Below are 7,551 nucleotides of genomic sequence, written 5' to 3' on the forward strand. Positions count from 1 at the left end.
GTGTCACAAGGACATATTACCAACAAGAGTTTCAATGATTAGTGTTCATATTTGTGTGGCCAAATGATTACTTGCTACTTATAAAGTTTTAATTGATGTTTATGTTTCTCATTATAAGAATTTTGCTAAACTATCATTTTTTGGTTGTGTTGCACTATTCTTTATCTTTTTTTGTGAAATATAATTTAAAATTTTGGAGATTAAGTTTTTTTTTTTTTTAATGAAGTTTGAATATTAATTAGAAGCACTTGACAATATTTCATTTAACTTAATTTATTATTTTGACAGAAGTGTAATCAAATTAATTTTCTTATTTAATGAGATCATGATTATGCAATTTTAAGTTATTGCAAATTTGCGACTAATAAAAACTCTTTTTCATAACTTTCTTTATCCTTCTTCTCTTCTTTTTATAACGATATTTAAATGTCGAATGATGATTGATGTTAATGACAAAATGTGTACGTGCATATATATATATATATATATATATATATATATATATATATGTATATATGTATAACAATATATTTAAGGTTGTGATATTACTTGAGAGATTTTTCTCTAATGAATGTAAATTCTACTTGACTTTGTTTGAAAGCATAAATTTTAGCTTGTGATTTGAAATAAATGCATTAGTGTCGGCCTAATGCCCCTATATAGGAATGTGTTTGTACAATTATGATCACATGTACATTTTTTTTTTTAATTTTTTTTAATAATTGTAGAAGTAAATTAAATATATAAATAAGAGAGAAGCTTAACTTTAAATTATTTAGAATTTTAAATGAAACTATACACATTTATTAATTTTTTAAAAATTTTTTGGAATAAAATAAAAAATATTGAAATGTTTTTAAAAGCCAAAACTTTCATGCTATATTTTTTTTTTTTTTGAAAAAATTTCATATATTTTCCTTTTTTATTTTTAAGTGATCTAACTTTTGTAGTTTTAATAATAATTTTCCCAAGCCGGCTTCTGCATCTCCTACCTCCTCTTCATTGCCCACACCCTTGCTAGCTTATCTCTTCAATTACTCCCCCCACGACCCCAATCCTAGAATTTGGGGTTTTTTCAGCCCCAAATCCTTTTACATCTGGGGCTGCTTCCCCTTCTAATTAGGGTTTGTTGACTCTATGGATCATATTCCGTTTTGATTATGATAAATACTTTGGTATTTAATGTTTAGCAAGTTTCGTGTGTAGGATCAATCTTGCATGTATTGGTAAGATCATATGATGACATGTGGTGATTTGAAGAAACTGAAGACCCAATATATCTATTTGTTGTAATTTATATTAATTTCATTTCGGGTCTGTAATATTTAATTAGAAACAGTCTGTAATAATTGATGCATATAATGCATGTAGAAACATATAAGCTCAAAGACCTTAGAAAGATCTTAGGACCTTTCATAGACACCTAGAATAAGTCCCTACTTTCATGGATGCAATCTGGGGGTAAAAACAAGACTTAGGTCCATAAAATGATAAGGCTTCGGGCGACCGAACCTTGGCATTGAAAAATGCCTCGGTCAACCGAATGTTTAAAAAGTCAGGATGTTGACCTGACTTCGGGCGACCAAACTGAAATGAACGTAATGTTCTCGGTCGACCGAATCTTTAATTTTGACTTTTCCAACGACTTGAGCGCCTGAACTCCACAGTCATTTTGACCTTGGGCGACTGAACTTCAGACATTTTGAAAATTGCCTAGTTCAGAAAACCGAACATCTTTTCGGGAACCCGAACATGAAAAGCTTACTTTTTCTCATGTGTCTATTTGGACAACCGAACCTATGGCTTGGTTGACCGAAACTCTTGGGTTGTTCAAAATTTACCGAGGGTTAATCGGGGTTAATTAGGGTTAATTTGCTTAAACTCACTTAAAATAATTTTAATAATTCCCCTAGTGTCCCCAACAACCGAAATTATTAGTATGTCTATATATAGGACTTCATTTGCTCAATTAAGGAGGGATTAGTATTTTGATTAAGAGAAAATTCTCTGAATTTTTTCAAGGCTTTTTCTTCCAAAACAAAGCCTATACACTCCCCATTGTTATTCCTTTGCAAAATCTAATTTGGTGAGAGTGCCTTGAGTGATTTTACATTGATTCTACTTGCTCAAACTCTCATTGGTTTTGTTGATACATTGATTTTCTATTGAGAGTTTTTGTCTAAGTTTTTCCCCCCAGTTTATTTAATGACTTCATTGTGTGGGGAAAACTTTGAAGCTCGTAAGTCTTGACATTTGTTTTGCAAGACTTTGAGGCTTGTATTTTGATTGTGCAAAAATCCTTTTTACAAGCTTATTTTTCAAATATCTTTTGTGCTAGAATTTTGAGAAAATATTTTTAGAGATATTTTGATTACTCTTATTAAAAATCTTTGAAACCCTTATTGTAAGAACTCGAACCGTGATAAATGGGTTTAAATAAATAAGAGAGGGGCAAATTGGAAATTTGGCAGATTTCGTCGACGAAGCCAGATTTCTTTGACGAAGCCTTTGTTCTTCTTGAAGAAGAAATTCAGAGACTCATTGACGAGGAGAAGCCGAGGAGTCTCGGCTTCTCGGTAATTTCAAATTCGTCAATGAGGCCACCGATTCGTCGACGAAGTTAGTGGAAGATTCATCGACGAAGGCACCATTTCATCAACGAAGTTGCCTGGGGTCAAAGGCCTATAAATAGAAAATTTCATTACTTCCTCACTAAGAAACTTCAATCCTATCTCTCTCTCTCTCTAGATTTTTTCGCCGATCGTTGATGGAATCAGAAATCTGAAGTTACCATGAGGATCATGGAAGAATTCTCTACAATTTCTATGGATCAAAATCTTATTTCAGAGATTTTCAGGTTTCGGCGTAAAATCGAGGTAAGGCTTGGTTTTCTTTTCTGATTCGGTAGTTTTGTAGGTAACTGTTTTGTGAGCATATTTTGTACTGTGATTTGTAGGTTTTGAAACTTGGTTCGCTGTTTAGGGGCCTTGGAGTTCGAAATTTGTTATTTGGGGAAAAGGTAAGGGGAACTATGTTTATATTGGTTATTTTTTAAGTCGGACTCAGTAGAACTGTGGTCCACGGTCCTGTGTGTGTTTTGGCCACTCATTTGAAGGTATCTAATGGGGAAAACCATGGGTTTTTCATTATTACACTTTTGGGAAAAGGGGGCGACGGGCTACATCCCTAGTTTTGTTGAAAACCGTGGGTATATGTTGATTTATACTGTGATATGGGGATGGTCGTGCCTTGACTTATTTAAACTGTATTTGTTTGGAAAACCATGATTTAGATTACCAAATGGGTGTGGTTTGTTTGGTTATATGAGCATGCATGTGTGTGTGATATGTTGAAATGCTAGTAGGAACGCGGTTCCGAAATTATTGTTAGGTACTGAGAGTGTCCGGCTCTATATCCGAGGGCGTGAGCCTATTCCGAAAGATCAGGCCGAAGGGTGTGGATCCACCAGTTAGGCGCTGGTATGATGCCATGGGAGTCGGGAACTAGCCATGTGCCGGTGGCGCCGTGTTCGCGGGTTGGCTATGGGCCAACGCCATATGTCGCAGGCCGGCTTCGGGCCGAAGGGTGTGACGAAACTAAGATTACTGATCATGTGTATGTGTATAGGTGTGTGTATGCACTGTGGAAACTTGTGTATGGGTACGTGAATGCACTGTGGAAATTAGTACTGGAATGCATTTAACTGTGTGTATGTTGTATCATGATAACACTCAAAAGCCACATACCGATATAACATGTGTTCTTCCTTACTGAGAGGTGTCTTACCCCTGCTGTACGCACATTTTTACAGGCCCTTAGAGTAACTGGAACTAACGTCCTGGTGTAGGGAGCATAGTGGCCGGTGTACTGCGTTTAGCCCTGGGTAAGTGTTAGGATTGTATTTTTGGTGGGTTGTCATTTTGAGATGCATTTGGGCACCCGTTTGTACGTTTTGATAGAACCATGTTCTGCTATTGTATAGACTCTGCTATGGTACTATATATGTTGTTATAGAATGACCTTTTTTCCGCTGTGTATATGATTGTGATTGGATGTGTTTAGGGTGCTTGGGAACCCCATAGGGTCGGACCCTCATCCATTGTACTGTATCTTTGGATGTTTTATCGGATACAGGGATAGGTTAGATTATATTCTCACCCCCGAGTCCCATTTCCAGGTTCGGGGCGTGACACTTATTGCAGTTGTTTGATATTGACATATTGTTTCAAAGATTTCTTGTGAATACACTCTTACTCTTGATTGAATATTGATATTAGATTGAGTGTTATTACACGTATTGCACTAAGCATATAGTTCTTACCTGGTTGATGTGTATTGGTTAATACTCATACAAATTTTCTTGTCATAGAAGCGCTTAAATTGTATGCAAAATTTTATATTAATTGATTATATTCCAGGCGTGGCTTGAGGGGGTTTGATCTAGCCTGTAAAGATCGGTAGGGCCTTCTCCGCCCCGTAAGGAAAGTGTGTAAAGGTTGAGGTTAGCCCTACTTTAATTTGACCTAATTGTAATCGGTGCCACTCTACTCATTAAATGAGCAATAGTGGTAATCCTCGAGCTTGCGAGCTGAGGCTGGGATGTAGGCAGTATTGGCCAAACCTCGATAACACATCTGATGTTAGTTTTATTTTTCACAACTTACTTTTTGCACCTGTATGTTTATGTTTATTGTTTGAATATTTGATTGGGTTTGGGATTGCATAGAAAGATCTTAGGTTTGTGTAATACTGCTTGTGGAATTTGGTTTAACCTAGGAAGATTTTTTTAAATACCCAATTCACCCCCCTCTTAGGAATACACCAATTCCAACAGGATTAAATTCAATCCCTACACTAACCCATATGGCCCCTTTGAGCATCTTCGCGGATGTTGTCGACCTCAAAGCCATGGGCGTGTTTATGGTCGAGGAAGTTGGCATCTTTTTTAGGGATAGGCTGCCTTTGCACGCTTTCAAAACTTATCCATCTTCTTCTACGGCATCGGTGTTGTTGTGTACACTTTTGAAGGGATCGGAATGGTTCTGCCATTGGAATCCAAAACCAAAGACAAGGACAAGTTTAGGAGAATCTTAATTCTGTTGATGGCCTTCATTTCCTTGATGTATGTGGCATTTGGAGTCTTGGGCTATTTCACATTCGGTGAAGAAACCAAAGACATAATCACGACCAATTTCGGACGGGGGCTAGTGAGCTACATCGTGTAACTGGGGCTGTGCATGAACCTGTTCTTCACGTTTCCATTGATGATGAACCTGGTGTACGAGGTGGCAGAGTGGCGATTCTATGAGGGGTGATACAGCTTGTGGATGAGGTGGGCGGTGGTGTTGGGCGTGTGCCTAGTGGCTCTGCTGGTCCCAAACTTCGCGGATTTCTTGTCACTGGTGAGGAGCAGCGTGTGCTGCGTTCTAGGGTTTGTGCTGTTGTCCAATGTAAATCTTGCAGCTTGGTCTTGCGAGATTTGCTTCTCAGCTTGCCAGCCCTGTCCGTTTAAATCTTGTAGTTTTGTCCAGCGAGATTTGTTTAAATCTTGTTAGACCAAGTTGCGAGATTACATAAGCCTTAAAACAGGAAATTTTTTCCCAAACAAAGTATTATTTAATATTTTATTATAAAATAATATTAAAATGGGAAAAACTCCTAAAACCCTACTTAATAAAAAATAACTCCAAAGCACACCCCTAGCCTACTTTACAATAAATACCTCCTAAAGCCTAACCTTGCTTTTCAATCCTAGCCTCACTTTACATTCAAATATCCCCCGGCATGGCCTTTGTTCACGCATGGGCCTTTCAATTCACATGCATGCGAACGGCCCACGGTACCCATTAAGCATTCTTAAAAATAACATTTGATCAAAATTGACTTAATTTTTTTAAAATAAAAAAATAGCACTCATTTAGTCATTTATTTTATTTATTAATATCTTAACAAAAAACTTAATATATTAAAAGCAGTACATGCATATCTTAAATTTTATTAAAAAAAGGATTTAAAATTTTAAAAAATAGCACCAATATAATATAATCTATCACTTGTGTTGTGTATCATTTTTTGTTCAAATTTTCAAGAAATCTATTTATATAATTTGTAATTATAAAATATTATTTATCTAAACACCCAAAGTGTGAAGAATTTAATAACAGAGAAATAGAAAATGAAAAGAACTGAAATTGCAAGGATTCAATTATAGAGGAACTCAACCAGCAGCAGAATACAACTGAGAAAATATGCATTCGATGGATTGTGTGTGTGTGTGTGTGTGAGAGAGAGAGAGAGAGAGAGAGAGAGAGAGAGAGAGAGAGAGAGAGAGAGCATTCTGAGTATATATCTCAAATACAGAGCAGCCTTCTTCATATATATATATATATATATATATATAATACATTGAAGAAATAAAACTAATATAACTGAAGATCTAACTAAAAGTTAGTTAAGAATCAGTTGAGTCTTCTTGAGTTCCTTGAACTGCCTTGAGTTTTTCCTCTTTGGACTTTAATTCCAATTTATCAATATAGGATGCTATATTCCAACACCTCAAGATGAGCATGAATATTAATAATGTTCATCTTGCGCAAATTATGGTGGAAAGGCAACGAACCAAAAGGCTTTGTAAGAATGTCCGCAAGTTGTAATCATGAAGGAATATAAAAATTTTTGATAATATGTTGGTGTACTTTTTCCCTTACAAGATGACAATCAATTTGAATGTGTTTTGTTCTCTCATATTGTACTGGGTTAGTGGCAATTGACAAAGCTGATTTACTATTCGTATATAACAATGATGGTTGAGGATGAGCAACATTAAGATCTTGAAGAGTAAAGAGTAACCATTGTACTTCACATGCTGTGGCTGCAAGAGCTCTATATTCTGCTTTAGCAGATGATCTGCTAACTGTAGGCTGCTTCTTAGATTTCCAGGAGATCAATAAATCTTCTAAAAAAATAGCAAAACCAATGACACTTCTTCTGGTATTTGAGCAACCTGCCCAATCACTGTCTAAGAAGGCCTTCAATTGTAAATTAGAAGATGAAGGAAAAAATAATCTTTGGCCTGGTGTTGCTTTTAAATATCGAAGAACATGAATTGCAGCTTGATGATGAGATATTGTAGGTTTAGCAAGAAATTGACTAAGAACCTGAACAAAATAAGCTAGATCAGGTTGTGTAATAGTCAAGTATAAAAGTCTGCCAACTAATCTTCTATAACCAGATGCATCTTCATAGTCATTGGGATCAGCTGTATTGAGTTTGGTATATGATTCCATTGGAAAAGCAGCTGGTTTGGATCCTAAAAAACTAGTTTCTTGAAGTATGTCTAAAGCATATTTCCTTTGACAAAGAGAAATGCTAGACTGTGATCTTGCTACCTCCAGTCCCAGAAAATATTTGAGTTGTCCCAAGTCTTTGATTGTGAATTTATCATGTAGAAATGATTTGAGCTGCTGAATGTTAGTAAGACTATCACCAGCTAGAATAACATCATCTACATAGACAAATAGAGCTAAAAAGTAAGTAGTGGTTTTACTAATA

The 7,551-nt window shown here is 35.8% G+C and overlaps 1 pseudogene; it reads left to right on the forward strand.

Annotated features, from left to right (window-relative positions):
* Nucleotides 1-968: 968 nt before the first annotated feature.
* LOC131153381 (amino acid transporter AVT3B-like) lies at nt 969-5,555 on the forward strand (annotated as a pseudogene).
* Nucleotides 5,556-7,551: the final 1,996 nt, after the last annotated feature.

This window comes from Malania oleifera, chromosome 1, assembly GCF_029873635.1.
Source record: "Malania oleifera isolate guangnan ecotype guangnan chromosome 1, ASM2987363v1, whole genome shotgun sequence".
NCBI lineage: Eukaryota > Viridiplantae > Streptophyta > Magnoliopsida > Santalales > Ximeniaceae > Malania > Malania oleifera.